The 25,509-nt window shown below is 51.3% G+C and overlaps 1 protein-coding gene and 1 non-coding gene across 3 annotated transcripts in view; both read right to left on the bottom strand.

The window, feature by feature from the left end:
- LOC140429727 (signal-transducing adaptor protein 1-like) overlaps positions 1 to 25,509 on the bottom strand; it is a 125,565-nt gene that overhangs the window by 66,236 nt on the left and 33,820 nt on the right. The gene's annotated exons all lie outside the window — the stretch shown is intronic.
- Positions 2,687 to 2,760, bottom strand: trnai-aau (transfer RNA isoleucine (anticodon AAU)). Its single transcript has one exon. It is a non-coding gene; the product is annotated as a tRNA-Ile (tRNA).

The raw sequence follows: 25,509 nt of genomic DNA, 5'->3' as shown, positions 1-25,509 counted from the left end.
CCCTGTACCTAGCCCATCCCAGGTGGCCCCTTTCTTCGCCCTTGACCATGTCATCCCTCACCTCTTGCCGCGCCGCAGAAACCCCCTCCACGCTTTTCCCCTTCTCCTTCTTCCCCCCCCCACTTCCCCTTTCCCCCCTCCCCCCAGCCACCCCTCTTGGCCTTCTCCCCCACCACCTCACTTCCGTTCACCAGCATAACCTGCTAGCGCGACTGCCCCTGCCCAAAGGCGCATCCGAATGATCTTCCCCTCCCTCTCACCCCCCACTCCTCAGCTCCAAGAAAAAGGCCTCCTGCTGGCCTTACCCTCCCTCACCCAAACAAGGTCTTCTCCTGAACTCCAGGTAGCCTTCTCCAAACGTAAACAAACAGATGTTAAACACAAACAGTCCCATAAAACAGGAGGGGGGATAGGAACATCCATCCCCACATTAACTTTTCACCCCTACAACTCCTTACAATCTCAACATTGAACAGAAATCACCCCCCCCCCCCCACAAAAAAAAAGGCAAAAATTCCCCAATCCCTACACCCACTTCAAACATGCTCCCGACCATTACATAGTGCCAGCACCCCGGTTCCCAAGCATTGTCCACTCAGTTCTCCCCCAGTTTATGCTCCTTAATGAAGTTTTCGGCCATTTCTGGGGTCTTGAAATAATACTCCCGGCCTCCAAACATCACCCACAATTTTGCCGGGTAGAACACCCCAAACCTGATCTGCCGCCGGTACAGCACCGCCTTGGCCTTGTTGAAATCTGCCCGCCGTTTTGCCAACTCGGTTCCGATGTCCTGATAAATCCGGATGTTATTTCCCTCCCAGTCGCAGCTACGCTTCTCCCTGGTCCACCGTAGAATTTTCTCTTTCTCCACAAATTTATGGAGTCTCACGATCACCGGAGTCTCACGGCTCCCCAGCTCTAGGCTTCTGCCTCAGAGACTTATGCGCTTGGTCTACTTCAGGTGCCTTATCCAGCACCCCTTCTGCCACCAGCCCCGCCAGCATCTTCGAGACGTACCTCGTGGCACTCACACCTTCCACCCCTTCAGGCAGGCTCATTATTCGCAGGTTTGGTCTTCTCGAGGTATTCTCCTGCTCCTCAACCTTTGCCCTCAACGTTTTACAAAGATCACCTAGGAGCCCCACCTCTGCCTCCAGAGCCACCACACGATCGCTATGGTCCAAGATCACCCCTTCGATCTCCCGAATCTGTGACCCCTGCACCTCCAAACACCTCTCCAAAGTACTCTTCAGGGGTGCCACAGCTTCTGCAATGGCCTTTACATGACCCTCACACATTTCTTTTCTCTGCTTATGGAATTCCTCCTTGATAAAAGTCATCAGTTCCTGTATCTGGAGCCTTACAGCTTGCCCCTCCCCTGCCTGCATGCTGGAAGAGACTGTCTATGAAGCACAAGGCTGTTTCAACTTTCCAGCCAAATTTCTCACTGCTTTCTGCCGGGTCTGGCGATCAGAAGACATACCATTCCAGGGGTAAACTACTCCTCTAACATTCACCTACGCCTTTTCAATCAAAACCCTACCCGGATCTGCGTGAAAAGAGCCCTTTTCTGTGACTTTAAGCAGGAGCAGCCCTGTATGTGACCACTCACTCCATGGTCACAACCTGAAGTCATCAGCTGTGATCTTATTGAATGCCAGAGGAGACTCGATGAACCGAGTGGCCTACTTCTGCTCCTATGCTCTAACTTTTCAGACTGACAGTTCTGTGGAGCAGAAATTCATCTTTTTAGGTAGCAATTGCAGGACTTTCCCACCCCCACCCCCTGATTATTCGCCACGCCTGATAATTCAATTCATTGACCACAAGAGAATTGAATGTCAGCTAATGGAAAACAACCCATTTTGTACCACTCTCCAAAACAAATTTCTACCCCACTGGAGGACATTCATGTTGAGCCGAGAAGCAACCTGAGAAAATACATAACTATGAACTGTTTGGCTTTCCTTTATTGCATAATTCTTGAACCTTCGCCTATCTCCCACAGTGCTAAATTCAACACCCTTATCTCTGTAGTAGACGTGGTTTACTGTCAACCTGCAGACGTGGTTTACTGTAAATCTGCAAGTGTACTGTCAGAAGAAGGAAATATGATTGAGCAATGTCTGGAAACTGAGCCAAACCAAGTTCACATGAAAGAAAGAGGTTGGCTCCAAACTAGAGCTTTATAAGTGAAAATATACACAATGAATACCAAAATCAGTCCAACCTCTGTAAGAAATTAATTGGCAAGTGCCTGATTGAAAAGGAATTTATTTAAAGAGTTGCTTCCTCCTTTAACACAAACTCTCGCATTCTTTAGGTGATATTATTCAAATTAAAATCAGGAGAGAGCAGGGCAAGTTCTTTGACGAGCTTGCACAGGCATGAGACAAATGTGATCAATGATTCAATTGCATTTTATTTCATCTTCGAAAGCTGTAATTATGACGAGTCTACCCTTCCCTTGTTATGTATTATCATTTTCAACAAAATATCTTTCATCCCACTGAGCTTCATTCACCAGAAACCTTTCCTCAGGTGAGCAGTGTTAACAAAAGAGCCTGCTTATTTATTACACCTCAAATGATTGTTTCCTTATAACAGAACAGATTCCATTTTGTTACTGACCTGCTTTGCTATCCTGAACCTTACACACAATAAGCCGACAACAGGTTTGCATTGTTGACCAGTACAGGGATCGAACCCGTTACCTTGGCGTTATTAGCACCACGCTCTAACCACCTGAACTAACCAGCCAGGTGCACAATAAGCTGATAATATTAACAGAACTGGTTGCTGTTACTCAACTCTTTCACACGTAAATTCCTCTCTGGCATATTTTGTTTAGATGCATCATCTGTACTAAAACTTTAAATAGGCAACATTAATTATTTTCTACTTTGCTTAAATATTTATTAGAGTTTTATAATTTTTTACAGATAATGCAGCAAACTTTCAAAACACAAACTGGTACAGTACAGAACAAATATTTTGCAAACATAAGAACGGGTCCTTTCTAATCTAGTCCCTTATGAACCGAAGACAAGAGGCTAATTGATACATTTAATATTCAATACCCCCAATTCCCCCTTAGAACCTGGGAGCAACTTGGCCAACTACAAACGAAGCTTCTTTTTATTCCATTCCATTGATCTCCTTCAAGACCTTAGCAGACAAGAAGATACAGCAGTGTAGGCAACACATTCATCTTATTCAATGCAATGCTATCCGGTCACGATATTGGCAGGGCGGACCAACGAGTTAAGCCTCACCTGATAGACAAAATGAACTGAAGGAAATTGGCCCTTAAAGGGCTAGTTACAACACCCAGATAAGCAAATACCGAAGGGGACAATCTGAATGGGAAATTAATAGGGGGAGTGTTGGCCTACCTCTCAGCCTGCCCACTAGCATAGCCTCAAACTTGTTATAGTTCATCTTGTAACCAGAGACAATGGTAAATTTATCTACCATCAATAATAACGGGAACCGAGATGTTCGGCTTTGATACAAAGAGCAACACATCGTCAGCATAAAGTGCAATCTTATGCTGCTTCCTCCACAACGCAGCCTAAAAGAAACAAAGACTCTTCTCTGGCTGCACTAGAGTCTCTACAGTCAATGGGATAAGGAGCACCACTGCCTAGACCCTCTCCGAAGGCCAAAATTCTCACATCTATAACTATTTGTAAGCACTGCCGCCAAGGGCCTATGATTATAACACCTGTATCCACTTGATATATTCCTCTACCAACCCAAATCTCCGCAACATATAAGCAGTAGTCCCATTCCACCCAGTCAAAAGCTTTCTACACATCAAAGGAAAATCACGAACCCATCCAACACTGGCTTTTGAAAGACTAAGGTAACATTCAGTGACCATCTAACGTTCAATCATAGAATCCCTACATTGGAGAAGGAGGCCATTCAGCCCGGCGATTCTGCACAGACCCCACCCTACTAGGCCCACTCCCCCGCCTTATCCCCGTAACCTCACTTAACTTTCACATCTTCGGACACTAAATTTACCTTAGCCAATCCACCTAACCTATACATCTTTGGACTGTGGGAGGAAACCGGAGCACCCGGAGGAAACCCACACGGGAGAACATGCAAGCTCCACACAGTCACCCATGGTGGAAATTGAACCCGGGTCTCTGGTGCTGTGAGGCAGCAGTGCCAACCACTGTGCTACTGTGTTCTAAGAATTCCAACCCTTTATGAACCCAATCTGATCCCCCAGTGATCAACAAGAAAATACCCTCTAAACGCAGTGCCAGGATCAAGGATGTCACTGAGCAGCTGCAACGCATTCTGAAGGGAGAGGTGGAGTAATCCTGGTTCTCATTGGTTCCAATGACAGAGGGAGAAAGAGGGCCTGCAGCAAAAATTTAGGGAGCTAGGTAGCAGCTTGAAAAGCAGGACTTCAAAAGGTTGTAATCTCTGGATTACTACCGGTACCAGATGCCAGCGAGTATAGGAACAGGGGGATAAAGCAGATTAATGCTCGACTGAAGAGATGGTGCAGAACAGAGGGCTTTAATTTCCTGGATCTTTGGGTCCACTTCTGGGAAAAGTGGGACATGAACAAGTGCGGCAGTTTCCACCTGAACTAGAACGGAACCAAGATCCTTACAGGGAAGTTGGGGGTTAAAACTAATTTGGCAGGGGGATGGGAATGGAGGTACAATAGGGGGTGATGCACAGCCAAATATAATCAGTCTGGAAGGCAGAGCAAAGATAGACATGTTATGTCACAAGGGAATATGGCAAGGCTGAATGACATTTATTTGAATTCAAGGAGACTAATGGGTAAAGCAGATGAATTGAAACCAGAAAGGTGTGAGTTGATGGATTTTGGGATGATTAACTAGGAAAGGGAATATACAATGAATGGTAGGATTTTAGGAAGTACAGGGGAAGAGAGGGGCATTGGGGTGTGTGGTAGTATGTATTGGGGGTCATGTGGGACTGGAAGCCCTAATGTCATTGGCTGACAGATCCCGGGTCCTGGTTGGCCGTTGACCTCAAGCTCCGCCCTGAAGGCGAAGTATAAGAAGCCGGAGTCTTCCCCTGCAGGCCAGTTTACTATCGAGCTGCGGGGGAACAGACACGCTTAATAAAGCCTCATCGACTTCACTCTATTCGTCTCATGGAGTCTTTGTGCGCCACAATTTATTAAGCGTGCCTAAAAAAAAGGACTATGGAGCTCAGGATCATTCCGGAATGCCTGAGGATCAGCCCCCACGCAGTGAACGCGGCAGCAGCCTTCAAGCACTGGCAGACTTGCTTCGAGGCCTACCACAGAACGACCACCGGCCGAGTCTCAGAAGACCAAAAATTGCAGGTCCTGCACTCGAGGGTGAGCACGGAGATTTTCTCCCTCATCGAAGACTCGGACGATTTCCAGACGGCCTTCGCATCACTGAAAAGTCTCTACGTTCGCCCAGTTAACCAAATCTACGCTCGCTACCAGCTTGCGACGAGACGGCAAGCTCCCGGAGAATCGATGGACGAGTTCTACGCCGCGCTGCTGATTTTGGGACGAGCCTGCAGCTGCCCATCTGTAAACGCAAACGAACACACGGACATGTTAATGCGCGACGCTTTTGTGGCAGGTATGCAATCCTCCCAAATCCGCCAAGGACTTCTAGAAAAAGAGGCGCTAGGACTCTGAGGCACGGGCCCTAGCAGCCTCCCTAGACGTGGCTGCGCGTAATACCCGCGCCTACGGCCCCGACCGCGCGGCAACCCATTGAGCCCCGTACGTACCCGTCGCGGCAAACCCCCTACCCCCCCCCCCCCCCCACAGGCTTGTGCGGTCCAAACGCCGAGTCGCACCGGGGGCGCCCGCTGTTATTTCTGCGGCCAGGCAAAACACCCCCGGCAGCGCTAGCTGGCCCGCGCAGCAATCTGCAAAAGCTGCGGGAAAAAGGGCCATTATGCGGTTGTGTGCCGGTCCCGCGAGGTCGCCGCTGTCCCGGGAGAACAGGGAGCCCTGCACGCCGCCTACGCCCCCAACCCCCCTCCCCGCAGCCCATGTATGACCCGCCGCCGGCGCTACCGCTTTGGGTCCCGGCCAACACTCTCCACGGAGAGGAGGGAGTTTTCCGCGTCCCTAACGCCACCCTAACCCCCACCGCGCGCCCCACGCCTGACCCGCCGGCGCCACCTTCTTGGGCCCCGACCACCGCTGTCCCCGGTGAGGGAGCTCCGCGCGGTCCCAGCGCTCGCGGCCCCACGCCTGACCCGCCGGCGCCGCCGACTTGGGCCCCGACCACCGCTGTCCCCGGTGAGGGAGCTCCGCGCGGTCCCAGCGCTCACGGCCCCACGCCTGACCCGCCGCCGCCGCCGACTTGGGCCCCGACCACCGCTGTCCCCGGTGAGGGAGCTCCGCGCGGTCCTAGCGCTCGCGGTCCTAGCGCTTGCGGTGAGGGAGCTCCGCGCGGTCCTAGCGCTCGCGGTCCTAGCGATCGCGGTCCTAGCGCTCCCAGCCCCCCCAGCACACCATGTGCGACCCGCAGGCGCCGCCATTTTGGGTCCCGGCCACCACGAGGGGAGGAGGGGCGCCGATGTGCGACCCGCAGACGCCGCCATTTTGGGTCCCGGCCACCACGAGGGGAGGAGGGGCGCCGCCATCTTCGACTGCCCCAGACCTGTACGACGCATGGGGGCGGCCATTTTGTCCACCCCCGCCGCCATCTTGTGACCCCCCAGCCATGTGCGATGTATGGGGGCGGCCATTTTGTTCATCCCCGACGCCATCTTGGACGGCAACAACGGACCCCATTCCACTACTACAACCACGGCTCGCTTCGATTACGCTCAATCAAGCTCGGCCCCGGACACTCCAGACGACGACGACAACGGTACTAATAAACGGCCTCGAGACGCCATGCCTAGTCGACTCCGGAAGCACGGAAAGCTTTATACACCCCGACACGGTAAGACGCTGTTCCTTAACCACCTATCCCAGCGCACAAAAGATTTGCCTAGCTGCAGGATCCCACTCCGTACAGATCCAGGGATTCTGCATAGTTACCCTAACGGTACAGGGGAGGGAATTCAAAAACTACAAACTTAACGTCCTTCCCCAACTCTGTGCCCTCACCTTGCTGGGATTAGATTTCCAATGCAATCTACAGAGCCTTACGTTCAAATTCGGCGGCCCCATACCCCCACTCACTATCTGCAGCCTCGCTACCCTCAAGGTGCAACCCCCGTCCTTGTTTGCGAACCTCACCCCGGATTGCAAACCCGTCGCCACTAGGAGAAGACGGTACAGCGCCCAGGACCGGACCTTCATTCGGTCCGAAGTCCAGCGGCTACTAAAGGAGGGCATAATCCAGGCCAGCAATAGTCCCTGGAGAGCGCAGGCGGTAGTAGTGAAGACAGGGGAGAAGCAAAGGATGGTCATTGACTATAGCCAGACCATCAACAGGTACACACAACTAGACGCGTACCCTCTCCCCCGCATATCCGACATGGTCAATCGGATTGCCCAGTATAAAGTCTTCTCCACCGTGGACCTCAAGTCCGCCTACCATCAGCTCCCCATCCGCCCAAGTGACCGCAAGTACACAGCCTTCGAGGCAGACGGGCGATTATACCATTTCCTACGGGTCCCTTTTGGCGTCACAAACGGGGTCTCGGTCTTCCAACGGGAGATGGACCGAATGGTTGATCAACATTGGTTGCGGGCCACGTTCCCGTATCTCGACAATTTAACCATCTGCGGCCACGATCAGCAGGACCACGACGCCAACCTCCAAAAATTCCTCCAGACCGCCAAAGCCTTGAACCTCACGTACAACGAGGACAAGTGCGTTTTTAGCACCGACCGGCTAGCCATTCTGGGCTACGTAGTGCGCAATGGGATAATAGGCCCCGACCCCGAACGTATGCGCGCACTCATGGAATTTCCCCTCCCGCACTGCCCAAAAGCCCTGAAACGCTGCTTGGGATTCTTTTCATACTACGCCCAGTGGGTCCCCCAGTACGCAGACAAGGCCCGCCCCCTAATACAGACCACGACCTTCCCTCTGTCGACAGAGGCTTGCCAGGCCTTCAGCCGCATCAAAGCGGATATCGCAAAGGCCACGATGCGCGCCATCGACGAGTCCCTCCCCTTCCAGGTCGAGAGCGACGCCTCCGATGTAGCTCTAGCGGCCACCCATAACCAAGCGGGCAGACCCGTGGCCTTTTTCTCCCGGACCCTCCACCCTCAGAAATCCGCCACCCTTCAGTAGAAAAGGAAGCCCAAGCCATAGTGGAAGCTGTGCGACATTGAAGGCATTACCTGGCCGGCAGGAGATTCACTCTCCTCACGGACCAACGGTCGGTAGCCTTCATGTTTGATAATGCACAGCGGGGCAAAATCAAAAACGACAAGATCTTAAGGTGGAGGATCGAGCTCTCCACCTTCAACTATAAGATTGTGTATCGTCCCGGAAAGCTGAACGAGCCGTCCGATGCCCTATCCCGCGGCACATGTGCCAACGCACAAATTAACCGCCTCCAAACCCTCCACGAGGACCTCTGCCACCCGGGGGTCACTCGGTTTTACCACTTCATCAAGTCCCGCAATCTCCCATACTCTTTAGAGGAGGTCCGTACAGTCACAAGGGACTGCCACATCTGCGCGGAATGCAAGCCGCATTTTTTCAGGCCAGATGGAGCGCACCTGATTAAGGCCCCTTTGAACGCCTCAGTCTCGATTTCAAAGGGCCCCTCCCCTCCACCGACCGCAACGCATATTTTCTTAATGTAGTGGACGAATACTCCCGCTTCCCTTTTGCCATTCCCTGTTCTGACATGACCGCGGCCACAGTCATTAGAGCCCTGAACAGCATCTTCACACTGTTCGGTTACCCCGCATACGTCCACAACGACAGGGGATCCTCTTTCATGAGTGACGAGCTGCGCCAGTTCCTGCTCAGCAAGGGCATAGCCTCAAGCAGGACGACCAGCTACAACCCCCGGGGGAACGGGCAAGTAGAAAGGGAGAACGGCACGGTGTGGAAGGCCGTCCTACTGGCCCTACGGTCCAGGGACCTCCCAGTTTCACGGTGGCAGGAGGTCCTCCCGGACGCTCTCCATTCCATCCGGTCGTTATTATGTACGAGCACTAATCAAACGCCACATGAGCGTCTCCTTGTCTTCCCTAGGAGGTCCTCCTCTGGAACGTCGCTGCCGACCCGGCTGGCGGCCCCAGGACCCATCCTGCTCCGAAAGCATGTGCGGGCACATAAGGCGGACCCGTTGGTCAAAAGGGTTCACCTCCTCCACGCGAACCCCCAGTACGCCTACGTGGAGTACCCCGACGGCCGACAGGACACGGTCTCCCTACGGGATCTGGCGCCCGCTGGCAACACGCACACCCCCCCGACACCATCAACCCAACCCCCCCCCTTCCTGCCACCGCCGCACCCCGCGACCGCCCCCTTCCCAGGAGGATCGGTCCCCTTCCCCTCAGCACCGACCAAGAGTCAAGCCCGAGCTGAAACCGTACGGCTCCTGGAGGCGACAACACTGGTACAAGCACCACCACCACCGCCGGGGCCGAGGCGATCGACACGGACGACCAGACCGCCCGACCGACTCGTGGCGTCGATGTAAAACAAATATGGACTGTTCACAAGAACATTTTGCTTTTCTTCCTATACCCTCTATATATAGTTGCAACAGGACGAAATTGTCCAATACTGTATTGCCATGTGAATGTTTTGTCCTCCCAGGACCAGCCCTGTAAACCCTTACCACCATACGAAGCATCACCCCGCCGGGTTCATTTTTGACAAGGGGTGAATGTGGTAGTATGTATTGGGGGTCACGTGGGACTGGAAGCCCTAATGTCATTGGCTGACAGATCCCGGGTCCTGGTTGGCCGTTGACCTCAAGCTCCGCCCTGAAGGCGAAGTATAAGAAGCCGGAGTCTTCCCCCGCAGGCCAGTTTACTATCGAGCTGCGGGGGAACAGACACGCTTAATAAAGCCTCATCGACTTCACTCTATTTGTCTCATGGAGTCTTTGTGCGCTACAGGGTGTATGTCCAAAGATCTCTTAAGGCAGCAGCACAGGTGGTTAAGACATATGGGATGCTTGCTTTTATTAGCTGAGGTATAGGGCATTCACCCGGCGACCGGAGAACCCCACCCGAGATCAATGGATTTTGAGTCTCACCCATGGCATTCTTGCGGTGGGCGGGGCAGAAGAATCCAGCCCATAGTATATAAAAGAGCAGGGAGGTTATGATGGAGCTGTATAAAACACTCTTAGTACTGTGTGGAGTTGTGGTCACCACACTACTGGAAGGATGTGATTGCACTAGAAATGGTGTAGAAGAGATTCACCAGGATGTTGCTTGAGCTGGAATGTTTCAGCTATGAAAGGAGGCTGGATAGGCTGAGGTTGTTCTCCTTAGAGTAGAGAAGGCCGAGGGTGTACCTGATTGAGCTGCAAAAAAATTATGAGGATATGGATAGGGTAGATCTGAAGAAACGTTTCCCCTTGGTAGAAGAGTCAAGACCAGGGGACATATATTCAAGGTGAGGGGCAGGAGATTTAGAGGCGATTTGAGGAAATACTTTTTCACTCAGGGGGTAGTGCGAATCTGGAACTCACTGCCACAAGAGGTGGGAGAGTGGCGGGAACCCTCAACATTTAAGATGCATTTAGGTGAGCACTTGAAACACCATAGCACATGAGGCTACTGACGAAGTGCGAGAAAATGAGATTAGAATAGAGAAGTGCTTGCTGGGGTGCAGACACAATGGGTCCCTTACTAGTCAGTAGACGATCAGCTGGAGAATCTCCATTTACGCTGGAATCGGGGGCGGCGCCGAGGTGAGGGGGTGGTCCGGGGGTGGCAAGGCTGGTTACAGAGGGACAGTTTTTGGCAGGCCTGGTCCACGCGCAGCCTGCGGCATGTTGCATGGCGCGGTGGCGGCGGCTTGCGCATGCGCGGCCACGAACCCGGCCATTCTCCGGCCATATCCGCAGGTAAAGCTGGGGTCTTTACGCTGCACGGCTGCTACCCCCCCCCCCCCCCCCCCCCCCCACCCCACTGGACGGAGGATCAGTGCAGTGGCGGCGCCGGCTTTCTGGTCATAAGACCAGACGGATCCTGCGGACATAGCCGCAGGATCAAATCCAGCCCACTATGACTTGCTTTTTGATTATAATGAGGAGTGCCAATTCCTGCTTCAAGAATTGGTTTAAACCAGATACCTGAACCTAACAGCAAAAACTTGCAGCTGCTTCGGATTTTTACCAATAATTATTATGGGAGATCAGGAGAACACATGGGGATAATCATATCCTGATTATTATAAATATCAGAGTTATACAAATCTAACAAGAGCAACATCACTTGGGTGTCATCTCTAACATAGTAAAACCTCTGAGTGGTTCATAGGGCAGGATCAGACAAAAGTTGAAGAAAAATCAACTCTAGGAAATCTGAACAAAATTTGGTCAAAAGTTAAGGAGCCTCTCATAAGGAGTAGATATGATGAAGTGATTCAGGAAGAGAATTCCAAAGCTTAGGCACTAGACGGATGACGTCAGAGACCCAGTGGTGGAGGATAGGAACTGAGAGATGCCCACGAGGTCGGTGTTGGAGAAACGCAGAATCTCAGATGTTTATACAGCAGGAGGAGGTTACAGAACCTTAAAAGAAAGAGTTTTCATTTTTGTAGCGCCTACCATGGCCTCAGGATATCCCAAATGACTTTAGAGCCAATGAAGTACTTTGGAACTGTAGCAGAGGAACATGGTGACCAAATTGTGGACACCAGAGATCTCAGCAACAACAATATGGAGTTTGCACATTCTCTCAGTGTCTGCGTGGGTTTCCTCCGGGTGCTCTGGTTTCCGGCCATTGTCCAAAGATGTGCAGGCTAGGTAGACTGGCCATGCTAAAATTGTCCCTTCGTGTCCAAAAGGTTGGATGGGGTTACAGGGGATCAGGAGAGGGGGTGGGCCGCTCTTTCATATGGTCAGTGCAGACTAGATGAATGGCCTCCTTCTGCACTGTAGGATTCTATGATTTCAACTGTTCTGGTGTTTGTTGATGGAGGCATAAATGTTGGTCAGGACACTGGAGGAATGACCCAGCTATTCTTCCAATTGTACCACTGGATCTTCTACATTCTCCAGAGGGCAATGGTCCTCAGTTTATTGTGTTGAACAATGGGTATCATCTCCAACAGTGTAAAAGATCATCAGTATTGCACCAATGCATCAGCCTAGATTATGCGCTCCAGTCTCTGGAGAGTGACTCCAATCCATAATCTAATGATCAAGGCTAGAATGCTCGCCAGCAGCTCAGGCAGCATCCGTGGAGAGAAATATAACATTTCAGGTCAAGGTGACCTTTCATCAGATTAAGGAAAGAAAAATGTAAAAGAGTTTTGAGTCAGTTGAAGCAGGGAGGGGCAGAAAGAACAACAATGAAGGTTTGTGACAGGGAGGAGGGCAGGAGATATAAAACAAACGCAAAACATTTCCTGATGAAAATGCCAGAGTGGTCATGATAGCAAATAAACAAAAGATGTGCACATGAAGAGTGAATGGCTACATACTAGCCATCTGAGAGCAACATGAAATGAGACGAGACCCACTCAGGAAATAAATACAAAATGTAAGATGGGGACAAAGGTCATGATCTAAATATGTCGAAAGATGGAGATGCTGTTCCTAGAGCTTCCTCGGAACACTGGAGAAGATCAAGGTCAGAAAAATCAAAATGTGGCAGGAACCTCAGGGTCATGTTTGCGAATGGCATGGAGGTGTTCTGCAAAGCGGTCACCCAGTCTGCTTAAAGTCTCCCATTGTGGAGGAGGCTGCATTTTCAGAAGCGAATACAATATACTAATGTGAAAGAATTCAATATCGAGCTCAACAATTTTACATCATAATTTCTGCTCTGATCGGGTCCTCTATTATTTTTGCTAGGGCAGTCTTGGCCCATTGGCTTTTGCACCATGAAATCTTACATCATTTAAGCTCTCCTGCCCTCGGTCCTGTCACCTCCCCTTTTGTTCTTTCTGCCCTTCCCCCATTACATTTGTATCTTTCTTAGTTTTGATGGAAGGTCGCACGGCGGCACACTGGTTAGCACTGCTGCCTCACAGCAGCGAGGACCCGGGTTCAATCCCGGCCCCGCGTCACTGTCTATGTGGTGTTTGTACATTCTCCCAATGTCTGCATGGGTCTCACCCCCACAACCCACCCAAAGATGTGCAGGGTAGGTGGATTAGCCATGCTAAATTGCCCCTTAATTGGGGGGAAAAAAAAAGAATTGGATACTCCCAATTTATTTTTAAAAAGAGGTTTTGATTGAAGTCATCTCGAACAGAGATGTTGGCTGTGATTTTCTGCTCCAGTTCACGTTGGGGCAAGGGGTTCGGCGATGGGAATGGAAAATATTGCGAGAACTGCCAAGTCACATTCAACGTTGGCAGGAAAGCTTGCCGCGATTGCCCCCTCCTCCATCAGTGATGGGTCCTGTTTCCAGATGTGCAGTATCGGGAATATTATTATACACATATATAATTATCAGCACCGTACACCTGAATCACCGCTCCCCATGCCGCAATCCATGGCAGCGTGGCGTGAAGCCCGACAGGTCTCCAAAGTTATGCACCTGGTGAGTTGACTTCCCAGGGAGCTCAGGTGAGTGCAATGCTCAGCGGGGAGTGCGGTAGCACAGAGGTTGAAACGGTTGCTTCACAGCGCCAGGAACCTGGGTTTGATTCCCAGCTTGGGTCACTGTCTGTGTGGAGTCTGCACATTCTCCCCGTGTCTGCATGGGTTTCCTCCGAGTGCTTCGCTTTTCTCCCACAAGTCCGAAAGACGTGCTGTTAGGTGACTTGGATATTCTGAATTCTCCCTCCGTGGACCCGTACAGGCACCATGTTTTGGCGACAAGAGAATTTTCACAGTAACTTCATTGCAGTGTTAATGTAAGCCTACTTGTGACAATAAAGATTATTAGATTATCATACCCGGGTACTGCCAACTTAATGCCCAGGCAGTGCCTGTTTATTTCCCAGGGAGTGCAAGGCGACATGCCAGAGCAAGGACATGGGTGTTTGTTTGCTGTGCGTTGGGCAACCTTTAAAAATGACGCCCCACATTATCCAGTAGACGGTGAGATGGGCGAAGCAGAGTCTGTATGTTCTGGGACCCAAAGTCCCACACTATATGATGGAAAAAGCTGGCATTATGGTCGGAGGCAGCACTGGGAGCCACTCAGTTAGAGTGGACATGAGCTAGGGGAGGGCAGGGACTTCACGTAAAAAGTATTATAAATAAGTAACAAACTTGCTTGTATATACTAGAGGCTGGAAAACTGGGGGGAAAAAAAAAATATATTTTTTTTAAAAAGAGAGTGGACTTGAGTTTACCCAACTGTCGTCATGGCAGCATCTTCCTGCGGCAACTGCAGGACCATGTGCCAGAGCTGTATTCTGCAGCAGTTTAGAAAAGGGCCAATGTTATGTCACAAAGTGTTCTGCCTGTCCTCTCCCATGTTGTTCCAGAGAGTTTCTGAACCAGATTCACCCTGGTTTTACTTCTTACAGTGGGATGGTGGTGATAAAATTAGGTTGATTGGCGAGGGTCCTGTTGAGAGTGACACTCAGGAATTTGGGGTGGGGGTCATGGGTAATTTGCCTTCCTCAGAAGGAAACGTGGAGTTCTTTCCTAGTAGAGCTTTGTTCAAAATCAACTGTTTCCTCTTGGCTGAGGCAGAAGCCTAGATGTAACATTCCAGTGGGCCCAGGTCACTGCTGAACTTGTTTAGTCTAGCATTGGGCAGTACGGTAGCACAGTTGTTAGCACAGTTGCTTCACAGCTCCAGGGTACCAGGTTCAATTCCCGGTTTGGGTCACTGTCTGTGCGGAGTCTGCACGTTCTCACTGTGTCTGCGTGGATTTCCTCCGGGTGCTCCAGTTTCCTGCCACTGTCCAAAGATGTGCGGGTAGGTGGATTGGCCATGATATATTGCCCTTAATGTCCAAAAAGGTTAGGTGGGGTTACTGGGATAGGGTGGAGGCGTGGGCTTGAGTAGGGAGCTCTTTTCCAAGGGCTGATGCAGACTCGATGGGCCGAAAGGCCTCCTTCTGTACTGTAAATTCTATGATTAATGCTTGAATTGGTAGTTCTATGTCACCAGATAGACAGGCTTCTGCAACCTGCAGTGATGTCTGAAAACAGTTGAATCCTGCGTTTGGCTGGTCAGATCACCAATATAAATGTAAAATTTATGGTTGCTTCTTGGGGTATTAATAAGCCTGAGTTTGTGATATTTTATAATTTGTCACGTTCTGAGATGTTCTATCTTGGATTATAGTCACACTGCAGACACTCTGGTATTTGCTCAAACCTTTTTTTAAAGATTGCCAATTAAGAGGCAATTTAGCATGACCAATCCACCTGCCCTGCACATCTTTAGCTTGTGGGGGTGAGGCCCACACAGACATGGGGAGAATGTGCAAACTCCACTGGGCAGTGACCCGGAGCCAGAATCGAACCCGGGTCCTCAGCGCTGTGAGAAAGCAGTAAGAACCACTGCGCCACCGTGCTGCTCTTGGTAACTGCTGAACACCTGTTTATTAGTACTATTTCTAAACAGGTTACAGAATAGGCAATGTTGCTCCTCGGCATGATGTTCCAACTCTCTTTTGAGAGTCTAACACATGACTGACTGGCATCAGTGGTACATCATCATTTACATCATTAGCATATCCCATCTGTTAACCCTTTATACTAAAAGTTGAAAGCTTCAGTAATAGGTCTCTATTCCAGTCCAGACTGTTGTACGCCGATAACAAGTTTACGAATAGAACGCTAGTCTTCAGATGCTTCTGGAGCTCAGCCAGTGTTGTGTGAGAAGAACCTGGTGATAGCAGCTTCTTCCTTGTCTGCTCAGTGGGAGAACGGTTTCTTAAACCAGTTTCATCCAGTTAAGGAGGAGCTGTTCGATCATCTTGTAGACTGGAGACAGAAGGGATGGTATTTTATCGTAGAGATCGTTATTTGGTTTTCCTGGCTTTCGGTTGGAATCAATGGTGCCAGATTTTGGATTATTTCAATGTCAAGGATGTTGCAGGCAGGTTTGACAAGTCATATCTGTCCATTTGGGCTCTGACACTTGAGGAATTCTGAATGGATGCGATTGATTCTAGTGACCTTCACAGACTTTGTGACTTTCAGCTTTTGTGTGCGCTGTTCTTACAGATAGTCAAGTTAGTTTGGAGATGGACCACAATGGCATCTGTACTGACCTTTGGTGCCTTGTGTGAATCAGCAAAGCCAGTTCCAGGAAGGTGAAAAATCCAGGTTTACGGTTGTTTCTCACCATGGTGCGAATCAGTCTTCCTAAGGAATGCATAAGTGCTATTGATGTATCTGGGTTGAGTGGCATTAAACTCCACCAGCAACCTCTTGCTCTCCTGGAACCAGCTTGGCACATATTTTTTTCCTGTAGCCGCACAGAATCCCCAATGTTTTTTGTTTTTTTTAAATAATTTTTATTAAGGTTTTCATAAAATATCAATAACAAAATGAAAAAGGAACCGAACAGGGTAAGTACAAAACACGGTCTAGAAAAGCAACCCTCCATACCCCCCTCCCCCCTGTACATAAATAATAAATTAACATTAATACCCCGACTTAACAGAACAGGTATATACACCCCCTCAGACCCTCCAGTGTAAATAGCCCCCCCCCTCAGACCCTCCAGTGTAAATAACAAAAATAAAGTAACCCCCCCCCCCCCCCCCCGAGTTGCTGCTGCTATTGACCAATGTCTACCGTTCTGCCAGGAAGTCTAAGAACGGTTGCCACCGCCTAAAGAACCCTTGTACCGACCCTCTCAAGGCGAATTTCACCCTCTCCAACTTGATAAACCCCGCCATATCATTGATTCAAGATTCCACGCTTAGGAGCCTCGCATCCTTCCACTGAAGCAGAATCCTTCGCCGGGCTACCAGGGACACAAAGGCCAGAACACCGGCCTCTTTCGCCTCCTGCACTCCCAGCTCCTCTGTGACCCCAAATATTGCGAGCCCCCAGCCCGGTTTGACCCTGGATCCTACCACCCTCGACACCGTCCTCGCTACGCCCTTCCAAAATTCCTCCAGCGCTGGGCACGCCCAGAACATATGGGTGTGATTTGCTGGGCTCCCTGAGCACCTAACACACCTGTCCTCACCCCAAAAAAACCGGCTCATCCTTGTCCCGGTCATGTGTGCCCTGTGCAGCACTTTAAACTGTATGAGGCTGAGCCTCGCGCATGATGCGGAAGAGTTCACCCTCCCTAGAGCATCTGCCCACGTCCCTTCCTCAATCTCCTCTCCCAACTCCTTCTCCCACTTACCTTTCACCTCCACCACCGAGGCCTCCTCCTCCTGCACCACCTGGTAAGTTTCCAAGATCTTCCTCACTCCCACCCACCCTCCCGAGAGTGCCCTGTCCTGTATTGTGTGTGGCAGCAACCGCGGGAATTCCACCACCTGCCGCCTGGCAAACGCCCTTACTTGTAAGTACCTGAAGGTGTTCCCCGGTGGGAGCCCGTACTTCTCCTCCAGCTCACCCAGGCTTGCGAAGTTCCCATCCACAAACAGGTCCCCCAACCTTCGTATCCCTGCCCTGTGCCACCCCGAAAACCCTCCATCTGTTCTCCCTGGGACGAACCGGTGGTTCCCCCGTATTGGGGTCCACACCGAGGCCCCAGCTTCTCCCCTGTGCCGCCTCCACTGCCCCCAGATTTTTGAAGGCAGCCGCCACCACCGGGCTCGTGGTATACCTCCTTGGAGGGAACGGCAGCGGCGCCATTGCCAGCGCCCCCAGACTCGTACCCACACAAGACGCAGTCTCCAACCTCTTCCATGCAGCCCCCTCCCCCTCCAACACCCACCTGCGCACCATTGTCGCATTGGCGGCCCAGTAGTACCCACAGAGGTTGGGCAGTGCTAGCCCCCCCCTATCTCTACTCCGCTCCAGGAACACCCTCCTCACCCTTGGAGTCCCTTGCGCCCACACAAACCCCATTATACTCCTGTTGACCCGCCTAAAAAAGGTCTTCAGGATAAATACGGGGAGGCACTGGAACAGGAACAAAAACCTTGGGAGCACCGTCATTTCGACTGACTGCACCCTACCCGCCAAGGACAGCGGCAACGCGTCCCACCTCTTGAACTCCTCCTCCATTTGCTCCACCAGCCTTGTGAAATTAAGTCTATGCAGGGCCCCCAGCTTCTGGCCACCTGGACCCCCAAATACCTGAAGCTCCTCTCCGCCCTTTTTAATGGGAGCTCGCCAAGCCCCCTCTCCTGGTCCCCTGGGTGAACCACGAACAGCTCGCTCTTCCCCATGTTGAGCCTGTACCCCGAGAAATCCCCGAATTCCCTAAGGATCCTCATTACCTCCGGCATTCCCCCCACCGGGTCCGCCACATATAGCAGCAAGTCGTCTGCATAGAGCGACTCCCGATGTTCCTCCCCACCCCGCACCATCCCCCTCCAATTCCTCGACTCCCTCAGTGCCATAGCCAGGGGTTCAATCGCCAGTGCGAAGAGCAGGAGGGACAGGGGACACCCCACCTCGTCCCTCGGTGCAACCGAAAGTACTCGGACCTCCTCCTGTTTGTGGCCACACTTGCCATCGGGACCTCATATAACAGCCTAACTCACCTGACAAACCCCTCCCCAAATCCAAACCTCTTCAGCACCTCCCACAGGTACCCCCACTCTACCCTATCGAAGGCTTTCTCAGCGTCCATCGCCACCACCATCTCCGCCTCCCCCTCCGGCATCATAATAACGTTCAAAAGTCTCCGCACATTCGCGTTCAACTGCCTCCCCTTCACGAACCCCGTCTGGTCTTCGTGGATGATCTGCGGCACACAGTCCTCAATCCTCGTGGCTGAGACCTTCGCCAGCACCTTGGCATCTACATTTAGCAACTAAATCGGCCTGTAAGACCCACACTGCAGGGGATCCTTTTCCCGCTTCAGGATCAAGGAGATCAGTGCCCGAGACATCGTCAGGGTCAAAGCCCCCCACTCCCTTGCCTTATTGAAGGTCCGAACCAGCAACCGGCCCAACAGGTCCATATATTTTTTTATAGAATTCGACCGGGAAACTGTCCGGCCCCGGTGCCTTCCCCGCCTGCATGCTTCCTATCCCTTTGGTCAGCTCCTCCAGCCCAATCGGGGCCCCCAATCCTGCCACCAGTCCCTCCTCCACCTTCGGAAACCTCAATTGGTCCAGGAAGCGGCCCGTCCCTCCCTCCTCCAGTGGGGGCTCGGACCGGTACAATTCCTCATAAAAGTCCCTGAATAAAATGAAAATGAAAATCGCTTATTGGCAAAAGTAGGCTTCAAATAAAGTTACTGTGAAAAGCCCCTAGTCGCCACATTCCGGCGCCTGTTCGGGGAGGCTGGTATGGGAATTGAACGGGTGCTGCTGGCCTGCCTTGGTCTACTTTAAAAGCCAGCGATTTAGCCCAGTGAGCTAAACCAGCCCCTGAAGACCCCATTGATGCCAACCCCACTCCGCACCACACTCCCTCCCCTGTCCTTAACTCCCCCGATCTCCCTAGCTGCGTCCCGCTTCTGAAGGTGATGCGCCAGCATCTGGCTTGCCTTTTCCCCATACTCGTAAATCGCCCTCTGGGCCTTTCTCCACTGCACCTCCGACTTCCTGTTGGTCACCAGGTCGAATTTGGCCTGGAGGCGGATCCTCTTCTTCAACAATCCTTCCTCGGGCACCTCCGCATACCTTCTGTCTACCCTCACCATCTCCCCCACCAGCCTCTCCCCCCGCTCCCTCCTCTCCTTGTGGGCCCAAATGGAGATCAGCTTTCCCCCAACCACCGCCTTCAGCGCCTCCCAAACCATCCCCACTCGGACCTCCCCGTTATCGTTGGCCTCCATGTACCTCTCTACTTCCTCGGACCCACTCGCTCACCTCCTCGTCCGCCAACAGCCCCACCTCCAAGCGCCACAACGGGCGCTGGTCCCTCACCTCCTCCATCTCTTAAGGCCACCCAATGCAGGGCGTGGTCCGAAATGGCTATCGCCGAGTACTCGGTATCCTCTACTCTCGCTATCAGCGCCCTGCTCAAAATAAAAAAGTCGATTTGGGAATAAGCCTTATGGACATGTGGGAAGAATGAAAATTCCCTAGCCCCCGGCCTTGCAAATCTCCAAGGGTTCACCCCTCCCATCTGGTCCATAAACCCCCTCAGCACTCTAGCCGCCGCCGGCTTCCTACCCGTCCTAGACCTGGAGCGATCCAGTGCCGGATCCAGCACCGTGTTAAAGTCTCCCCCCATTATCAGGCCCCCCACTTCCAAGTCTGGGATCCGACCCAACATGCTCCGCATAAGACCAGCATCGTCCCAATTCGGGGCATACACATTGACCAGTACCACCCTCTCTCCCTGCAGTTTACCAGTTACCATTACGTACCTACCGCCATTGTCTGCCACAATGCTCGACGCCTCGAATGACACCTTCTTTCCCACCAAGATCGCCATCCCTCGATTTTTGGCATCCAGCCCCGAATGAAACACCTGACCTACCCACCCTTTCCTCAATCTTACCTGGCCTGCCGCCTTCAGGTGTGTCTCCTGGAGCATAACCACATCCGCCTTCAGCCCCTTCAGGTGCGCGAACAGCGGGCCCGCTAGACCGGCCCATTCAGTCCCCGTACATTCCAGGTTATCAGCCGGATCAGGGGGCCACCTGCCCCCCTCCCCCGCCGACTAGCCATAACCCCTCCTCGGCCAGCCGCGGGCCCACACCCTACGCCCGGCCCGTTCCCCACGGCGGCAGACGCCCGTCTCGACCCCCCCCCACTCGCTCCAGCTCCCCCTTGACCGTAGCAGCAGCAACTCTATTCTCTCTCCCCCCCCCCGGCTAGGACCCATCCTAGCTGTTTTAGTCCCCCCATTGCACTTCCGCAAGTCAGCGGACTGTACACACCCTCCTCTTCCGTTCACCATCCACAGGCTCTCCCCCTCCCTCTTCCATCCTAAGCGTGGGAAACAACCCTTGCTTCTCCACCCCGGCCCCGCCCCCTCCAGTCTTCAGCGCGGGAAAAAGCCCACGCTTTCCACCTACCCGGCCCCGCCACCTCTGACGCAGCTCCTTTTACAGGCCCGGTCCCCTCACCCCCGACTCGGGCCTCTCCCTCCCCCGCGGGGCCCCATCTCACCGCTGGCCATCCACCCCTGTTCCATTTGCTTACCCCCCTCCAAGAGCCCCCCCAACCAACGCAAACAAACCAGTGCCTAACCCGCCCTAACCACCCTCACCGACCAGAAAGAGGAAAACACAAAAAAAAAAAGAAACCAAGAGCAAAGGACCCCCCTCAAAAAGTAACATATCAACCGCAGTCCCCAAACGCCCATCCCGACCCTCAATCTGTGTCCAACATCTCGGCCAGAACAAAGGCCCCCGCCTCCTCCGGAGACTCAAAATAATGGTGCCAGTCCTTGTAGGTGACCCACAGTCGCGCCGGCTGCAACATGCCAAACTTCAGCCCCTTCCTGTGCAGCACCGCCTTCGCGCGATTGTACCCGGCCCTCCTCTTCGTCACCTCCGCACTTCAGTCCTGGTATATTCGAACGTCCGCGTTCTCCCACCTGCTGCTCCTCTCCTTCTTGGCCCACCTGAGCACACACTCCCGATCAGCGAACCGATGAAACCGCACCAGCACCACCCGCGGAGGCTCGTTAGCCTTGGGCCTCCTCGCCAGCACTCTATGGGCCCCTTCCAGCTCCAGGGGCCTCCGGAAGGACCCCGCTCCCATCAGCGAGTTCAACATGGTGACCACATAGGCCCCCACGTCCAGCCCCTCCAGGAGGCCCAGAATCCGCAGATTCTTCCACCTCGACCGATTCTCCATCTCCTCGAACCGCTCCTGCCATTTCTTGTGGAGCGCCTCTTGCGCCTCCACCTTTACCGCCAGGCCGAAGATCTCGTCCTCGGAGATCTTTTGTCGGGCCTCGCGGATCGCCACCCCCTGGGACGTCTGTGTCTCCAGCAGCTTATCAATAGAAGCCTTCATCGGCTCAAGCAGGTCCGCTTTAATCTCTCTGAAGCAGCGTTGGATACCCTCCTGTTGCTCCTGCGCCCAATGCATCCACGCTGCCTGGTCTCCGCCCGCCGCCATTTTGTTCTTCTTCCCTCACACCTTCTTCGGGTCCACCACCACCTTTTTAGTCGCCCCGCTCCTGGTAAAAGCCATATACTATCGGGGAATTGTTGTAATTTCCTTTCCACACCGGGAAACGTCGAAAAGTGCCATTGGGGGCCCTGAAAAGAGCCCAAAAGTCAGTTTCTGCGGGAGCCGCCGAATGTGCGACTTAGCTCCGCATAGCCGCAACCGGAACCAGAATCCCCAATGTTAAAGAACAAACTGGGAACAACAATATTCTTTGAATTCTATATTTGACAATGCTGATGATGGTAGGCCATGAAAGCACACAAAAGGTCCAACGTGCGTTCAGGATCAAGGCAACTATCAGTACTTTGATCAATGCTGAGTAAGTGTTGCGAGCGGGAAATGTTTTTAAGGACCTTCCAGAAGCCAGTCGTCCAGAGGTTTTGCGAGTATTCACAGAGCGTAGTTTGAATGTGAAATTTGTCAACAAAGGGTTTGCTGAGGTAAATGGCATAGAAGCCGTTAAGGGGAAAGTCAGGTAAGTACATGAGGAAAAAAGTAATATTTTATGGTTATAGGGAGAGAGGAGCTATGGTGGGAGGCGAACATGGGTCATAAACACTGGCATTGACCATTTATGTCAAATGACCTGGTTCTATGCTGTATATCTTAGTGTTTCTGCTTAAGGCTCTAACAATTGCTGAAGGTCTGAATCATGTTTTGCCATATAGTATTGTTTTAAGCATCAGATCAATAGGCTCACCCAATACATAAGACTGTGGAGGCAGATGAGGGATTCCTGCATGTACCATAGACCATTTATGATTAAATCAACAACGGCTTCTGAAAGGACAACAGCTACATGACGGAAGCCCAGTACGTAGCCTAGCTTTAGTGAGACCCCTCAGTCTGCCTGCCAACAGATGTTTTCCTAGTAGGGAGTCTGCAATGAATTGACCATGTTGAGGGATCACTTGAGACAAGGTCCATCCTACTTCAGATGGATTGCTCAATTTGATCAACTGCTAATTGAAGTCTAGGATGGCTTCTAAAAATTGGACTTTTGATTGCTTCTGTTATTTGAAAAACTGTTGATCAATACAGGAAACAATCCCAAACTAAAAGCTCACTTCAAAGCAAGGATATATATCATCAAGTTATCAGATGTACAGTGAAATTCTGATGAGTCGAATTCCAGGGTATCCGCTCACAAATTTAAGTTAAGCGGCATTTCATTGGGCAGAGAAGGCCCCATTCCCACATGAATGCATCGTTATGTAACCCGATATGCCTACAAACGCATTCTATGGTCAAAAACAGATTCAAATGACAGTGAAGTCATAAATATGGGAAAAAAATACATCTACATCTATATTCAATTAGTTCACATCGTTCAATGGCCTGACCTTGTAAAAGGCTGGAGCTCTGCAGTGAAAAATGTTGGAAGTTAGTTTTGGAAAAGCTTTGTAATCGGTTTCTGCTTATTGTGCTGTCTTCGGACATGTGCGAAACAAACCGCCATGTCATCAATGCAATCAAACAGGTTTTTGGTGTTTTTGTGCTGCAGTGCAAAAATCCCGGGGCATCTCTTACAGCCTTGGTTAAGATGTGGAGATGCCGGCGTTGGACTGGGGTGAGCACAGTACGAAGTCTTACAACACCAGGTTAAAGTCCAACAGGTTTGTTTCGATGTCACTAGCTTTCGGAGCGCTGCTCCTTCCTCAGGTGAATGAAGAGGTCTGTTCCAGAAACACATATATAGACAAATTCAAAGATGCCAAACAATGCTTGGAATGCGAGCATTAGCAGGTGATTAAATCTTTACAGATCCAGAGATGGGGTAACCCCAGGTTAAAGAGGTGTGAATTGTACCAAGCCTCGCATTCCAAGCATTGTTTGGCATCTTTGAATTTGTCTATATATGTGTTTCTGGAACAGACCTCTTCATTCACCTGAGGAAGGAGCAGCGCTCCGAAAGCTAGTGACATTGAAACAAACCTGTTGGACTTTAACCTGGTGTTGTAAGACTTCGTACTGAGCCTTGGTTAAGGAAACAGACAATCGCTCATTCAGTGCAGTCACTGGACAAGTGCAACTAATCCAGTCGTCAATGCAGAATTTCAGTTTATCACGGGCATCATTCTTTGGGATCCGCTGCTCTGCCAACAGGATTGGTTGGCGACTTCAACACAACCGGAGTTTCCGGTTTTACGCATCGCAATTTCACAACACTCGACAATTTACGTTCGTGAAGCTTTCGTACGGAAAGACATCCCAAAGCACTTCACAAAAGCAAGGCAAACCACATACAATAAACAGGACACAGAGGAGAAACAAGAAAGGAGGAAATTAGTTCAAAAAACAATGTTTTGTGGAAGCTTATGAAAATAAAAAGAGGTGTGACAGGGCTGAGGAAATTAAAACTGGAACTCTAGCTAGCAAAGAAGAAGTATTGAAAAGAATGGCTATTATTTTGCAGCAGGGGCAGAGGGAGCAAGGAGTAAACTGGTGTAATTTGGTCCCTGCACTTTCTTTGCCCCACTATTGGTGGCCGTCTTTCAACCATCTAGGCCCCAAGCAGAATTCCTTCCCAAAACCCATTGCTTCTCTCTCTCATTTAAGATACTCCTCAATCTACCTCTTTGATAAATCTGCTATAGACTCCCTAGAGCGCCAAAGGAGGCTATTTGGCCTATTGAGTCTGCACCGACCCTCTGAAAGAGTCCACTCCCCAAAGCTATTTCCCCAACCCCGCCTAACCTACACATCTTTGGACACTAAAGGGAAATTTAGCATGGCCAATCCACCTAACCTGCACATCTTTGCACTGTGGGAGGAAACCTATGCAGATACTGGGAGAATGTCTCTGTGGAGGTTGCAGTCACCAAAGGCCGGAATTAAACCCGGGTCCCTGGCGCTGTGAGGCAACAGTGCTAACCAACACCGAAAACAGATGGTGAACTGGTTATCACATCCTCTTATACTGTGTCAATGTTTGACTAGTTATGTTCCCATGAAGCACTTTGGAATGTTTTACGGTGTTACAAACGCTATATAAGTGCAAAATGTTGTTGCTGTGTCTGAGGAAAGGAGCACGCGATGCTCCTAGATACAGGACAGAGGTGGGTTATCAATGCAAGGGTGGTAAGTGTGATAGTTAATGAGGAATCTCAAAAAGGTATATATCAGGGACCATGGTGGAATGAACTGAACCGGTATGATACACGGAAAAAACAGGGGATCGGATGGTGCAAAAACATGTGGACCATCTCCAGAGCAGGGAGCCAGCATCAGGACCAGCCCCACTGATTAAAAGGTACGGTGG

This window comes from Scyliorhinus torazame, chromosome 9, assembly GCF_047496885.1.
Source record: "Scyliorhinus torazame isolate Kashiwa2021f chromosome 9, sScyTor2.1, whole genome shotgun sequence".
Taxonomy (NCBI): domain Eukaryota; kingdom Metazoa; phylum Chordata; class Chondrichthyes; order Carcharhiniformes; family Scyliorhinidae; genus Scyliorhinus; species Scyliorhinus torazame.
The sequence above is the reverse complement of the archived record's forward strand: the minus strand, read 5'-3'. Positions and strand labels throughout refer to the sequence as shown.